This window comes from Podarcis melisellensis (assembly GCF_964234715.1).
Source record: "Podarcis melisellensis genome assembly, chromosome: 8".
Lineage (NCBI taxonomy): Eukaryota > Metazoa > Chordata > Lepidosauria > Squamata > Lacertidae > Podarcis > Podarcis melisellensis.
The window spans coordinates 75506951-75523549 of record NC_138540.1 but is presented as its reverse complement, the minus strand read 5'-3'; the positions used below and the strand labels follow the sequence as shown (position 1 = coordinate 75523549).

General features: G+C 45.9%; 1 long non-coding RNA gene across 1 annotated transcript; it reads right to left on the bottom strand.

Moving 5' to 3' along the window:
• Positions 1 to 11149: 11149 nt before the first annotated feature.
• On the bottom strand, positions 11150 to 11817 carry LOC309377067. Its single transcript, XR_014171423.1, has 2 exons — positions 11436 to 11817; positions 11150 to 11308 (listed from the first exon to the last, which is right to left on the bottom strand). It is a non-coding gene; the product is annotated as an uncharacterized lncRNA (long non-coding RNA).
• Positions 11818 to 16599: the final 4782 nt, after the last annotated feature.

The window sequence follows — 16599 nt, the reverse complement described above, 5'->3', positions numbered from 1 at the left end:
TAGAGCTAATGTACAGCACGTTGGGATATAAAAAAACAGCAAAAATAAATAAACTCCTCTCCACACCCTCAACAAACTACAGCTCCCAGAATACTTGGGAGGAAGCTACAGCTGTTTAAAGTGTGCTTAAAATAGTGCTTAAAATGTATCGTGTGAATGTAGCCAAAGGGTATCAGAGGAAGAATCAGAAGGGAAGGAGGCCTGAAGTCTTGTGGCTCAGCCAAGGTTCAGACATGTTATATATCAGCTGGGCAATGGGGTGCTAGTAAAACAGTTGTACCTTGGTTCTTGAATGGAATCCATTCCAGAAGTCCATTTGACTTCCAAAAATGTTCGGAAACCAAGGCACAGCTTCTGATTGGCTGCAGGAGCTTCCTGCACTCATTTGGAAGCCACGGAAGGCACGCCGGACGTTCAGCTTCCAAAAAAAGTTCGCAAACCGGAATACTCACTTCCAGGTTTGCAGCATTCAGGAGCCAAAACGTTCGACTCACAAGGTGTTTGAAAACCAAGGTACAACTGTATTGGAGAGTCTGTCTCAAGTGCCAACAGATCTCTGTTCCAGCTGCATACCAGCAATGCCGCCCCATCAATCCAAGTTGACAACGGAGTCTTGAGGGCTGCTCAGATAGGATGATTTAGGTGCATAGCTAAGATGTTCAGAGTGTACACTCCTCCCTGCAGAAAAGTGATGCACAACTACTTATTTAAATTTTTTGTAGATACATGCATCAGACAGGCAGGCTTGGCTTTGTCTGATTTGGAACGCAAACGGTGGCTAATCCAGTTTTATCCTTGAAAAATGTATGAACTTTGAGCCTTTTCCCTTAGAAAAGGCATTTTTATTTCAGCAGTCTTTTTGTCTCCAAATTTAGATTGTGCCGCCGCCCAATTTTACTGTTCTTTCTGTGTTAACGTCTAGAGTGGCTTACAGAGCTGCTTGTAGTTAATTGATTATCTGTATTGTTTTCTTCTGACTACTTTTTAAACCTATGCTGCTCCCTGCTCTGAGTACACCAGCAGAAAAGCTAGACAGAAAATACTATTAATGAAATAATAATAATCAAGAGATGTAGCTCAGTTGGTAAAGCACAAGGCTCTTTATCTCCGGGTCATGAGTTTGAGCCCGACGTTGGGCAAAAGATTTCTGCATTGCAGGAATATATATAGGATGATCACCACTCATGAGTACATTAGTATGAAAGCAGGGTCGAAATAATTTATTGCTGTTGATTTAAATCTTTGCTGGCAGCTGCTGTGGGCTATATCCAGGGCTTGTGCATTATTCAGAGTAGACCCGTTGAAATTAATGGACATGACTAATGGGCTTCAATGAATCAAATAAATAAATAATAATAACAATTTGCGTCCTTTAATTTCAATGGATTTTCTTCTTCAAGTAGAACTTAGGTAACAACCCGCTAGGTTCATCAGTAGACAAGTAGGATGGAAATTGTTTATTATTATTATTATTCTTTCATTCATTATAGCCTTGCAAATAAGTGTACAAAAGCTACTAGACTACAAGGAATATTACTGACCAGCTGAGGGCTGGCAGAGGGTAGATGGAGTGCTCTGTCCCTCCTTCAGCAGCTGTCTGCATTTCCCCTCCAAGTGTCCCTATTTTCCAGGGCCATCCCTGATTTAGAGAAGCCATCCCAGTTTATCATTTGATCCTGGAATGTTCCACTTTTCCTTAGGATGTCCCTGTTTTCATTGGAGAAATTTTGGAGTTATCCGACCCCTTAGCCGGATAAACATAATAAAAAATGTTTAATGTTTTATTATGTTTTATACATGTTGGAAGCTGCCCAGAGTGGATGGGGCAACCTAGTAAGATGTGTGTGGTATAAATAGTAAAATTAGCATTATGGAACCGGACGTCCCTGTTTTCATAGGAGAAATGTTGGAGGGTATGCTTAGCTGGATAGAGTGGGGCTTTCCTACACCCATTTAGTTTCTATGCTTACTACAGGGAAGTGTGGAGCAACTTGACCAAACTTCCCTTGCTCTCTCACTTACTCATCCCAATAGAATTCTGTTTGTGATTCCTTCTCACCTATGGCTACCAGGCAAGGCCTTAACACAGAAGGCATTATTACTGACCGGCCTTCCTAGAGTTTGATATCCAGCAGGGACGGAGCCATGTGACATGCTTCTCAGCTGGGGTTGGCTGTTCACCACACCGTGAACATAAAGCCCTGCTCCTCTCCCCGCCATGGCGCCACCCAACCATCCCAACTTTGGGCGTTGGCTTTTGCCTGATGCAATGGGTTTGATGCCACTCCAGTGAGTCATCAATTGCACATCCTGGAGGGTTTGGGTATTTATTTATTTTTAGGGATCCCATCAAAGGAGGACCCGGGAGGATGGACCCAGCTTGCCAGCATGGAATGTCCCTCCTCTGTTGACATTCGAGGGGTCAGAAGTGGTTGAGAAATGACAGCGAAGAGCCAAATTCAGCAGCTGGATGACTTTAAAATGCAGCCACCTGGAATGTCCACAAGGCCCCCGCTGCAGTGCTCTCTGTGATCCGCCAGTCCAACTCAGAGGAAGTGCCATTTTGGCACCTGAGTGTGGCTGAATGAATATCCTCAGTGGCGTAGCGTGGGTTGTCAGCACCCGGGGCAAGGCAAGTAATTTGCGCCCCCTAACCCGTGGATTTGCGCACCCTAACCCCCAGATGTTGCGCCCGGTGCGGGTAGCCCCCCTGCACCCCCCACGCTACGCCACTGAATATCCTTCAACAATCAGAGGGCCTTTCCTTCTGCCTTGGGCGCTTGCCTTTCTGCTTGGCTTTGCAGTCTAGTTGAAATAACTAAAGGGCATTCTGTGTTTAGAAAGGCAGGTTGCCCTCCATGAAGCTGGACAATAGGTAACTTTCTGTGGGTAAGGTGACCAAAATAAGGGACACACAGCATCTTGATTCTGATGGAGGACAGCCGTCTGGGAAGCTTGCAATGCTGGGGGATGAATTTTGAAATTTCACGTTTAATAAACTTTGAGAGGTGAAATCAGACATTTTAGTGAAGCGTATTCCTATTTATTTTGCATGTTCCGATAGGTGGAGTATGGGCATTGTGCCTTGGCATTCAACAGACATTCCAGAGCTGATATCTTAGGCCCTCTTGCCTGCTCACAGGAAGCCCTAACCCTACATTAAAAAGAGCCTATTTGGTAAATATGTAGAAAGTGTTCCATGCTCTGGTTTTTATTTTTATTTTTAAGTGCAGGCTGTTTCTCCCTTAGGACTGAGTAGGTATCTCTCTGTTCATTTTAATGCATTGCATTTATGCATTGCCTTCTAGGAAACACCTCAAAGCAATTTAACAACAACAAACAATTTCATAAAATAATAATAATAAAAGATTGCAAATCCAATAGGAACACAGACTGGGATTTTAAAAAGCTCACACACCTCCATTTAAAGCGCATGTTGAAAAAGAAAGGTCTTTCATAGGTGCCCAAAAGACAAACAAGTGCAAATATATTGTAGAGAGATATAACTTACTACTGAGATTGGGCTTCAGGGAAGTTTTTAATATGTGACATTTTAGTGTATTTTTCATCTTTGTTGGAAGCCGCCCAGAGTGGCTGGGGAAACCCAGCCAGATGGGCGGGGCACAAATAATAAATTATGATGATGATGATGATGATGATGAAAGTGGCAGGAAGATACATTGGAAAGTGTGGGGCACTTGCTTTGATGCAATGACATTTAGCCACCCCTAAACACGCAGGTGGCGCTGTGGGTTAAAGCCTCAGCGCCTAGGACTTGCCAATCGAAAGGTCGGCGGTTCGAATCCCTGCGGCGGGGTGCGCTCCGGCTGCTCGGTCCCAGCGCCTGCCAACCTAGCAGTTCGAAAGCATCTCCGGGTGCAAGTAGATAAATAGGCACCGCTTACCAGCGGGAAGGTAAACGGCGTTTCCGTGTGCGGCTCTGGCTCGCCAGAGCAGCGATGTCACGCTGGCCACGTGACCCGGAAGTGTCTCCGGACAGCGCTGGCCCCTGGCCTCTTAAGTGAGATGGGCGCACAACCCCAGAGTCTGTCAAGACTGGCCCGTACGGGCAGGGGTACCTTTACCTTTACCTTTTAAACAACTCTGAGCGAATGCTCATTAAATCATGAACATCGTCTAATCTCCAAGGAAACAAGTTGGGAAAACAAGCAGGTTTTCTGGAATAACTCCTAGACACCTAAGATCAGAGGGAAGGAGACAAACACCCATTCATGTATTTTCTAGCCATTTTGCCAGTAATCTCCCTAACCAAGAAATAAATAAAATAAAAAGGTGCTAGCCAGCTTTGCCAGGGTCTATTGAAGAAGCCTCACAGTCATTCTGGCTCCACAAATCTTCCTATCCCCAAACCACAAACCTTGCAACATGTGTATTTCTGTTTGCTCGTTGTCTCTCTCCTCAAAGGGACGCTTCAGAGCGTGCCGAGATGCAATAAACCTGGGATATCATAATCTAAACTAGCACCATAAAACGCAACAATAAAAAAAACAAAAAAAATCCTTCCAGTAGCACCTTAAAGACCAACTAAGTTAGTTCTTTGTATGAGCTTTCATGTGCATGCACACTTCTTCAGATACCAGTTCTTCAGATACTACTTCTTCAGATACCAGATACCACTTCTTCAGATACTTTCGTGTGCATGCACACGAAAGCTCATACCAAGAACTAACTTAGTTGGTCTTTAAGGTGCTACTGGAAGGAATTTTTTTTGTTTTGACTATGGCAGACCAACACGGCTACCTATCTGTAACTGGAACAATAAAAAAGTTACCGGATATAAATTAATGTTATGTAGATGCATAGAGAGGGTGGGGAGATTTTCTATCATGATTATTACTTATTAAATTCGTATACCTGCCTTCATCTACATACATCAGGGTGAGTTCGTGACATAAAATTACAATATGAAAACCACAAAATGCCTAGTATAAATTAGAACAGCAAGTTTATGATGTACACCCCCAAGAGAGTTCATTAAAGCCAGGGTAGTTGGTCAATATGATGCCTCTATATTGATGCCTTCCAATACGTTTGGGGCTACAATTCCCATCATCCTTCACCACTGGCCATGCTAGCTGAGGCTGAGGGGAAATGGAGTCCAACAGCTTCTGGACAAGACCACATACAGTGCCGGATTTACGTATAAGCTAAACAAGCTGCAGCTTAGGGCCCCCCTCTCTTGGGGGTCCCCAAAAAATTTAAAGGGAAAAAAACCTGGATGTACATTTCCAGAATATAAGATAAAACAAATAAAATAAAACCTACATACAGCAACAGTGTTTTGTGTTGTTTAGGCTCCTATGATGTAAGTAATGGGCCCCGCCTGCTAGCCTGGTCCCTAAAATATCACTGGTTTGCTCATTTCTATATATAGGGTGAGGGATGCAGGTGGCGCTGTGGGTTAAACCACAGAGCCTAGGACCTGCCGATCGAAAGGTTGGCGGTTCGAATCCCCGCGGCGGGGTGAGCTCCCGTCGTTTGGTCCCAGCTTCTGCCTACCTAGCAGTTCGAAAGCACCCTTAAGTGCAAGTAAATAAATAGGTACCGCTTTATAGCAGGAAGGTAAACGGCATTTCCGTGTGCGGCACTGGTGCTGGCTCGCCAGATGCAGCTTAGTCACGTTGGCCACGTGACCCGGAAGTGTCTTCGGACAGCGCCAGCTCCCAGCCTCTTGAGCGAGATGAGCACGCAACCCCAGAGTCGGTCACGACTGGCCCTGATGAGCAGGGGTACCTTTACCTTTTTATATATAGGGTGCCTACATTATGCATGGACTGTTATGTGCAAATGGCTTTAGATACCTATTAGGTCCATAAATTACCATACAGCATATATTCAACACAAAAAACAGTGGCAATTTGTTGTTGACAAAGGTCAGCTGGACATATAAAGGGCCCCATTACCTTCAGTAGCTTAGGGCCTCATCATACCTAAATCCAGCCCTGATAGTGGCCTTTGTGAAACCTAATACAGTGGTACCTCAGGTTAAGAACTTAATTCATTCTGGAGGTCCGTTCTTAACCTGAAACTGTTCTTAACCTGAGGTACCACTTGAGCTAATGGGGCCTCCCGCTGCCGCCACGCCGCCGCCACGCAATTTCTATTCTCATCCTGAAGCAAAGTTCTTAACCCGAGGTACTATTTCTGGGTTAGTGGAGTCTGTAACCTGAAGTGCCTGTAACCTGAAGCGTCTGTAACATGAGGTACCACTGTAGGGATGTTTTCTGCAACCTGTAGGATGCAGTCGCAGAGGCTGCTCGTGAAGCAGAGGGCTATTGATGGCTTCTAGCTGGTATGGCTCCACTCGGCCTCCACAGGTGGAGGCAGCTATGCTTCTGAAAATCTGTTGTTGGAAACCACGGGAGGGGAAAGTGGTCTTGCACTCGGGTGCTGCTTGAAGCTTTCCCTCAGGCCTCTGGGTGGCCACAGTGAGAGTCGGATCCTGGACTTGACAGGCCATTGGACTGGTGCATCAGGGCTCTTCTGAGGTCCTAAGGTTCAACCCACAAGCCTTGCAAAAAATAGCGCTTCAGTGTCATAACATTTCAGAATGTTCTTAATAGACCTCCAAATGCCTCTTGGAGCCAGCGATGAAACACAGGGCATTTATTGCATAAGATAATCCCAGGATTCCTCTCGGCTCTGAATAATGGTGCACCAGCCATGGAGATGGAGAGAAATTATGATTCATAGAAGGGGCCATTATGACACACAAGTGCTATTTCTGTGATGGGCGGGGAAGCCACCGGAAGTTGCCGTCTTGGCTTGTCCTGGAAAGATTGAGAGTTTCAGCCCCTGGATGAGAGGAGTTCCCTGGAATGAAAGCACAGATGTAATAAGATCTAACCAGCTCCTCCTTTGAGTCAGTTCCTTGCCAGGGTGATCCCAGTACAGTGGGCTGGGCATTCAGAAATGGATCCAGGAGAGAACAAGCTTTGGGCTATGGTCTGAAGGAAGAGAAGGAAGGAAACAGAAGTGAATTCAACAGATCAAAAACAAATGGAGGTCAGCTACCCACCAAGAGGTATAGTGCCATGGCCGTTTTGGGTGGCCGGATTTGAGCATCCTGAAATGGTGTCACTGATCTATACTTACAGATTTTTCCCCTGACCAAATGTATGTATTTGTTTATTTACCGGCTGCCCAATGGCACAAATTCTCTGGGCAGCTTATGAAATGTTGGTGGTGGGAGATTGTTAAAAAGGCGGGGCTTCTTAGGAGGATAGGCAGGGTTTAAGAAGAAGAATTATTTCAGAAGGTGTGGCTTACTTGAAATTTCACTTTCCCACCCGTTCCAGAATAAATGGGAATGCCACTACCCATTGATATCAGGGCATGCACCTTCGCTGTATTTCCCTCCAGTACTTCCTAAAACCATTTTTGTTTAGGCAAGACTCCCCAGGCATGCAATTTTGTTGTGCATATTTTGTGCTAAGAACTGTGCAGTCACAGGTGGGTGGGTACAATTCTTGTTTGTGTAAATAGCAGTTTATTTTTTTGTATGTCTATGTGTTTGTATGTTTTTTAATTTTACTTTCCCCCCTCCCGCTTTTTGTATTTATAAAACTCAATTAAAAAAAACTGCTGATTTTTCATACGCTTTGATACATTTCATCTCTGTTTGTTTTTATAAAGTTGCAGGTTACTAGCATTTTCAAATAAATATTTTCTATTTTATGTAAACCGCTTAGAGGTGGAAGACTTGAATCTCCAGGTGGGCACTATAGATAAGGCACAGTTGCCCACCTGCCAGCAAATCACAGCATAGATACTCTGCAAGGTCGGCCTGCCTCCCCTCTCCCAATTAACCTCCATCTCCAGGGCGCACTCCCATGACATCACCAAGGGCTGCCCCTCTGTTTCATGTTTGGCTCTTGAGATCTCAGGGTCTTGGATGCTCTTGATCTGGAAATCCTACACAGCAGACCTCTGAATTTCAAAATCAGGAGTGAAGTTTTGCATGACCCCAGAACAAAGCAGCATCGCCTGCTAATGTCTCCAGGTCACGCAAGGTCCAGAACCAGGACAGCCATCCTACCCACCCCCACCCCCACACCCCGTGGATTACTTGGAAATTTCTGGGGATCTTAGTCGAACTTTACAACTTTCTTCTTCTTTTTTTGATAACTACAGTGGTACCTCGGGTTAAGTACTTAATTCGTTGTGGAGGTCCGTACTTAACCTGAAGCTGTTCTTAACCTGAAGCACCACTTTAGCTAATGGGGCCTCCTGCTGCTGCCGCGCCTCCGCTTCGCAATTTCTGTTCTAATCCTGAAGCAGAGTTCTTAATCTGAAGCACTATTTCTGGGTTAGCGGAGTCTGTAACCTGAAGCGTATGTAACCCGAGGTACCACTGTATATACAGTAGTCTTTCCCTTAACTGATAATTTGTTTGGGGGAAAGACTGCACAAGCAAGCTATTATGAAAATAATATCTAGGCCTATGTAGACAAGTCTATCCAGACATGAAGTTGGCAGGTTTGCAATCTAATTTGATGCAGGTTTAGGCTGTGAATTAGGAGGTCTGGCCAACTTCTGAAAAGCCCAAATTGTGAGATTTAGGTCAACCTCACAAACAATTCTTTTAAAAACAAGAAACCCGCAAGCACGTATGATTGCTATTTTTAGTCGAAAAGAGGGAGGGAAAAAGAAGAACTAAATTTGCCCAGATTTCCTGCCTCCGTGCCTAGTGGTGATTCTTCCCATGCAACTTGAGGTGACGCAAGTGATAAGATACCCATTTGATTTCAGTTTATCTTGCTGCCTGCAGGTTTCATGGGAGCCAGATGGGTACTGGCGACAACATTCATGATCTACATGCCGCCATGCTTTTAAGACAGGATCAGTAGATTTAGATCTTGGTGAGTTTGCAACATTTGCAAAAAAAATTACTCTGCAAATGCTTGCTTCAGCTGTCAGATTTCAATACTCGGAGATTCTAGGCAAATCTGATCTGTGTTTTGCAATTTTATCTCAATGTGCAAATGAACTTGAGACAGGAAAGAGTGGCATTTTGCACCTTTGAAGGTGACTCGGAAACTTAAACTATCAGAGAAAGCGGTTGCTAGACTGGTGGCTGGGAGCGGCCGCTGGTCCTGAAAGATCTACATCAGTCCCCAGTATGTTTCCAAACACAATTCAAAGAGCTGGTGCTGACTTTTAAGGCCCTAAATGGCTTTGGCCCTGTTTACCTGAAGGAGCATCTCATACCTTCCAACATTTCTCCAATGAAAATAGTGACGTCCCATTCCATAATGATAATTTTACTGTTTATACCCCACACATCTTACTGGGTTGCCCCAACCACTCTGGGCAGCTTCCAACATATATAAAAACATAATAAAACATTAAACATTTTTTAAAACTTCCCTATACAGGATTTCCTTCAGACGGCCCAGGGGTCAGAAAACTCCATACCCTCCAACGTTTCTCCAATGAAAATAGGGACATCCTAAGGAAAAGTGGGACATTATGGGATCAAATCAGATTTTGGGATGGCTTCCCTAAATCAGGGACGTCCCTGGAAAATGGAGGCAGTTGGAGGGTCTGGCATCGCTACCCACACCGTTCATCCCAGACAGTGAGGTCCAGCTCTGAGGGCCTTCTTGCATTTGCCTCACTGTGAAGTAAACTGAGGTTACAGGGAACCAAGCACAGGGTCTTCTCAGTAGTGGCTCCTTTCCTGCGGAACACCCTCCCATCAGATGCCAAGGAAATAAACTACTATCTGACTTTTAGACGACATTTGAAGACAGCCCTGTATAGGGAAGTTTTTTAATGTGTGGTGTTTTATTGCAGTTTTATAACTGGCTGGAAACAGCCCAACATAGGTGCCAATTCCCTGGGGCCCTGGGTGCCCAACCACCCACAAAATTCCCCATGAAGTGGCCGGGCACTCACAAATTTCAGTGCTAGGGCCATGCACGGTGCATGGCACCCACAGCCCAGGCACCCATGGTCACTGGGCCAAGTTGACACTCCTGTAGACCAGAGAGGCTGGAGCAACGCAGTCAGATGGGGGGGGGCATATAATGAATTACTCCTGCTACTGATATGCAAAGTCTCCCTAATGGAAAGAGCGTATACTTGGTGAGATATATGCAGACTGTACACTCACTGAAGGCTACGTGTGAATAAATGTACCAATGTCCAGGTCAGCTATTTGTGAATACAGGGGCACTTGTTCAATGTAACATGTGAATCACCTTTCCTATGATTCTGTATAAGGTAGTTTTCTCTGTTTAATCAGAAGTAGAAAATAGAGCCATGGAAAGGGTTGTTCCAGCTGAGAAGCCAGAAGAAATTTCTTGTTGGAAAGGTCTATTTTGAGGAACTTTCCTTCATCTGCAAATTGTAATTTAAGCCAATAATTTAAAAATAAGTAGGTGGACTCAATGAAAAGTTGGCCACCGGATTTAGCAACCCATGCTTCTCAGATACAATAACAAAGTGTTGTCAATATATTTTCCTGCTGGGGCCCTTGGATGTTTTCGCAGTTTCATGGCCAGCAGACAATCAGGAAAGTCTCTCCAGCGATGGAGGAGCAACAAGTGGAAAAGCTTCACCTGTTGAACTTGCTCTCATAATGCAAAAGTAATCCTGGCAGCCTAAAGGTGACATACCATTGAATGCTATGCTGTGCCACATTCCAAATCTCTCTATTGCTGCCATTTAACCATTGCACTACAAGCAGAAATACAACTGGTAGAGCTTAAGGCTGTTTCTCTCCTCCCCCCCTTTTTTTAAACAGGACTCCTGGATCACTGCAGCTGCCTAACCAGCAGAAATGTAGCTGGCAAAGCTTTTATAATGGCTATTATCAAGAATGAAATTCTGTAGCTTTTCATACCAAAAGTGCTCCAGTTTATTTTTCGTCCTGCTTTCGTTGGGTTGTAATGCAAGCTTGACACTCCAGATGACAAAAATGCAATAACCCTGGGGAGGCATCGTAGCACAGCTAAAAGCATGGAAGGATGTGTGGCCAGTCCAGGATAACCGCACCATTAATGGACCATTATTGGGGCAATGTCGTATTGCAGAATTACACCTTCCCACCCCCCAGAATCCCATCCAGCTGGTCCTAGTTGGTCAGCTCCATTGGTTGACTGCTGTGTAGGACGGCCAGATGTTGCAGAGGGCAGGGCTCTTGCACTTTTTAATAGTTGTGCAGGAGAGGGGATTTCAGCAGGGTGGAACAGGACAGCGTACAGTGCAGAATTTCAGCAGGTGCAGTGATGGGGAAAAGTTCCGTCTCTTGGATTACTGCCTGTTAAGCACAGGAGGAGCCCTGCAAGAGAGAGAATAAAAACTTTGTTCTAGGCAAGTGGAAAAACACATTTTCTGCAGACACCCATTTCTCCAGCAGCACCCAAGAAAGAAAAACAAATGCATCGCTAATCTCTTTAGAGGCTTACCACATTTGGCTAAAACCGCAAATCGGGGACTCTATGTAAGGAATGTGGCATCTCAGGCTTGAGCTTCTGGTCCCCTTCCGCATCTGGGTCAACACAGAGGGGCACCTCACCATCTTCTCTGTGATGCACATTTCTCCCAATCTTTTTCTCCAAGGAGCTCGTGGTATCCCCCCTCCTCATTTAATCCCCGTTAACAACCCTGCGAGGTAGGTTAGTCTGAGAGGCAGTCCAAAGGCACCCAGGAAGCTTCACTGCCCAGTGGCATAGCAAGGCCAGTTGCCCTGGGCATGAAATTGTTAGGGGCATAAGATTTCAACACCTGGTGGTGCCTCAATACAGCTGCATGGGCTCCATTGAAAACAGCTTCTCCATGCGAAGCAGAAAGTGGCCTCTCCAGACAACAGAACGACTCTTCTTTTCTCGTCTCTATGGCTACAATTTCCTGGGTGATGGAGACACTTCCATTAGGCAGCTGAATGGGCATGCGTACTCTGTCTGTTTCCCACCCACCCACACCTCCACGCAGCCCCGGGCACTGGCAACCCACACTATGCCACTGTCATGGCCATGTGAGGATTTGAACCCCGGTCTCCCAAGTCCTAGTCTGACGCACTAACCACTAAATCACATTGTCTTCCTCCTCCTCCCAGAAAGTGAAAATGCCCAAGCATAAGAGGGTCACTTTTAAATAAATCACATGACATTGTGCAATCCTTCAACAGCCATCATCACCCAAAAAAGGGTTGTTACAGAATTGCATAACATTTGTATGCACCATCTATAGACGCAAATTCGGGGGTGGGGGTGGGAATACTGCGGTTTATGATGCAAAACATCTCACCATCATGGGGAAGACTCCTGGGGGCCAGGGGTCAAATGTCTGCTGATCGAGTACTAAAGGGCAGCCATTTCCAGACTCCTGATCTTCCTTCTTGTGGTTCTTCAGCTTCACACCAGGCAGCCCTTCCAAACAGAGAGCTCCTTCAGTTAACAGCATGCGCAAGGAACCTTTGGCCTGCCAGGTGTTGCTGAAGCACACCTCCCATAATCCCTAGTCATTGACCATTCTTCCTGGGGCAACATCTGGAGGGCCAATGGCTCCCCAAACCTGAGTTAGAGGATTGTTCCCTCGAAGGATGGTCATCTGTCATGGATGCTTTAGTTGAGATTCCTGCCTTGCAGGGGGTTGGACTAGATGACCCTCAGGGTCCCTTCCACTTATACGATTCTATGAATCCACACACTTTTTAATATATAAATGAGGGCTGGTATTTTTTGAGGATTTTCTTCTGCAACAAAAAAAGCGCTTCTTCTTCAGCGATCACTCGTAGCTGAGTAAGATTGTCTTCCATAAACATGGTTTTGACAGAGAGTCCATAAGTGACTGTGGAGGCCAATTCTGGATCCACATGTCCTTCCACAGTGGGGACGTTGGTTTCCGGGTGGGAGTTGATCATCGTGTGGATTTGCCAAGCATGCCTTCCTCTTAGCATGTTTCTCCCTTGCATCCTGAGTTTGAGTGTCTTCAAAGCCCATGATACCTTTGGTAAAGGCTGTTCTCCAACTGGAGTGCTTACAGGCCAGTGTTTCCCAGTTGTCGGTGTGTATAACAAAAAAGTACACAAGCCCAACCTGGAGATGTCAGGAATGGAACCTGCAATCTCCTGCACGAAAAGCAGATGCTCTACCATGTGTGGTTATCTAACTGTGGGGCAGCCCTCTCTTTGGAGTACAGTGGTACCTCTGGTTAAGAACTTAATTCGTTCTGGAGGTCCGTTCTTAACCTGAAACTGTTCTTAACCTGAAGCACCACTTTAGCTAATGGGGCCTCCTACTGCTACCATGCCGCCGGAGCATGATTTCTGTTCTCATCCTTGGACAAAGTTCTTAACCCGAGGTATTATTTCTGGGTTAGCAGAGTCTGTAACCTGAAGCATCTGTAACTTGAAGTGTCTGTAACCTGAGGTACCACTGTATCTGACTTTCCAGGGAGAGACAGCATCCTAAAGCAAGTTGTGCCTCCGGCCAAGGGGACTGGGACTGCATGGCGAAGAACCCTCACTGCCCCCCAGCGGAAAGCGCCCTCACTGTGCCCTTGCTTGGGAAGAAGCAGACTTAGAAAGGGCCACTGCTTTGTTGTTAGGAAGCTTCCTTGCAATATTAGCAGGGGGCTTGCTGTGCCTCTGTTTATGCCTGCATTGAGATTAGTGCCTCCAAGCTTCAGGCCCTCGAGGGCAATAATAGCAGGTTTGCAGAAGACTTTTTGTTTTTCACTTCACCACCCAACATCAGGAAGTATCCATGGGCAGATCTACACTGTGCATTTAAAACATGTGACTTCCCCCAAATAATCCTGGGAACTGTGGTTTCCCCCTTACAGAGCCACAATACCCAGCACCCTGAACAAACTACACTTCCCAGGATGCTATGGGGCAAGTCACGTGCTTTAAATATACAGTGTGAATCATCGGCTCTGATCATTGGTTTCGGGTTGGCGGAGTAGAAAGTATATTTAAATGTTTGAGAAGCAACCCTTTCAAGGGCTCAAAAAACAGTTACAAAACTAAGGGACTGAGAGGGCTAATTAATTCAGGCAACCTTATAAAATCCGGTGAAGAATTTTAATAACCAGTCTGAAAAGTTTAATGGTTGAGGTTGTTAGCTTTTACCCCCTGGAAGAGCTCCTGCGCATTTAACAGCTGCTGGACTCAGAAAAGTTTCTAAGAGGTGCAACTTGTTCCTACCACTTATCTTCATGCCATGAAAAAGTTTCCTTCTAAGTGTTTGCTTGCTTGCTTGTTCAGAAGCTATTAACAGCACAGGAGCCCTGTGAGGGAAAATTTGGTCACCATGCTTCTCAAATGTCATCAGCAAAGGTTGCCAAATTTTTTCCTGGCTGTGCTCTTGTGTCTTTAACATGACCAGCAGAAACTTAGTAAGCAAAGCTCCTCCAGCATGATAGCTAGACTAATCCAGAATGCAGCAGCTAGACTGGAGACTGGTAGCAGCTGCTGGAACCATATAACACTGGTCCTGAAAGACCTACATTGACTCCCAGTAAGTTTCTGAGCACAATTCCTGGTGGATAGAAGCTTTGTGGCTTGAGGCTTGAGGGAGCAGTAACAGTGACTTCCCAGAAAACCTCAGGGATCTGCTTGCGGTATAAGGGTTTAGGCAGTTCCTGAGATATCCTGGACCCAAATTGTTAAGAGCCTTGTAAATTAATACAAGGACCTTGAACCTGATCTGGTAGCATATGAGCAACCAGTGAAAGGGATGTGCTGGCGATAGTCTGTCCCCATTGGCAATCTAGCAGCAGTGTTTTGCACCAGCTGGAGCCTCCGGATCAGGCCCAAGGGTAAACCCGCATTTATGAATCACTTCCTATGATGCATCACAAAATGATTTGCAATGCAATCTATATGTCTAAAACAATTATATATATATCAAAGCAACTGAAACAATTGCAAACACACCCCAGTTAAAAAAAAACAGTTACCAGACCCTCCTATTTTCCAGGGACAGTCCCTGATTTACAAAAACCGTCCCGGTTTCTGATTTGACCCCAGAACGTCCCACTTTTCCTTGGGATGTCTGTATTTTCATTGGAGAAATGTTGGAAGGTATGGAGCTATGTGTTCCTCCCCCCAATCCAAGGAGATAAGTAACTCTAACACCTTGAGAAGACATCTGAAGGCAGTCCTGTAGGGGGGAGTTATTTAATGCTTAATGTTTATTATGTTTTGATATGCGTTGGAAGCCACCCAGATATTATGAGCAGGGTATAAATGTTGTTGTTGTTGTTGTTATGGAATCAGGTGTCCTTATTTTCATCGGAGAAATGTTGGAGGGTACAAGTTACTTCCCGGTTGGTTTGGCTGTACGTTTCCAAAATCCAAAGTCGGGAACTGTTTGCCTCATCTGTTAAGCCCGCCCTAGCTGGGCCAAGATAAGTTGCAAAGGCATTTTGAAGGAAATGGAACAAAAGGCCTCTCTCACCTTTCTGGGTAAGCACACAGCCCAGATAAAGAGCTACCAGCTTGTTCACTGGTCTCTCTAGCTTCACACACTACAGTGGCTTGATTTGGTTCAGAAAGGGCAGATAAGCTTTATCACTGGCTCACGGCTGCTTTATCAAGCTACAGTTAGGCATGGTTAGAGGCAGGAGGCTGGCGGAAGGGAGGAGGGACATTGTCTGCCCTACGCAAGATAGGATACTACTGGGTTTTGCTAGTGGATCATGTTTCAGTTTCTCCATGCTGCTGACTAAGCAAGCTGGGCTCAATGAAATCCCCTCTTCCACGCAGCTATTCAAGGCACAGAAACATAGGAAGCCTCCGAATGCTGAGTCAAAGCCTTGGTCTATCTAGACAGCTCAGTGTTGTCTACACCAGTAGTTTTCAACCAGGGAGCCATGGCACCCTGGGGTGCCTTGAATGATGGTCAAAGGTGCTGTGGGCAACACTGGCCTCTGGCTTCCTTCCTTCCCTCCCTCCCTCCCTCCCTCCCTCCCTCCCTCCTCTCTGCTTCCCAAAGGCTTGCACCGCTGTTTGTTGCAGCAGCCTTGGCTACAAGCTCCCCAGGCAAATAGTACCTCTGGGGCTGGCGAGGGGCTGCTTCCCAGGCCTCTGTGGGGCAGTGTGAGGAGGCACCTCTCTTGAGGGAAGGGAGGGCAGCTCAGAGACCAGGAGTGGCAGCAGCGGCTGGCCATAGGACTCCCAAAGAGAGGGGATTAGAGCGGGGGGACGACTCCACAATGGAGGGTGTTTTCAAAAAAGGGCGAGAGGCTGCCAGCTCTGCAGGCAAGGGGTGACATAACTGGGCTCCTGAGCCCCACAAGAGTGCCGCAGAAAGAAGGTACTTGGTCTAAGGAGCCGTGGACTCAAAAAAGTTTGAAAACCTCTGGTCTACACTGATTGGCAGCAGCTCTCCAGGAATGAAGACTGCTGTCTCCTCTCCTAGCCATACCTGGAGGTACGTCAGGAACTGCATGCAATGTGGATGCTTTTTGCTGGTTCAGATCAACCCATGTTAAGCAAGCTAGCCTTGCTGCAATCTCCTCTTCTGCACAACAATTAAAGTTAGCTAGCCGCCTTGCAATGAGTCAGACCCTTTCCAGAATTGTAGAGTAGCAAGGGGCCCCCAAGGGTCATCTAGACCAACC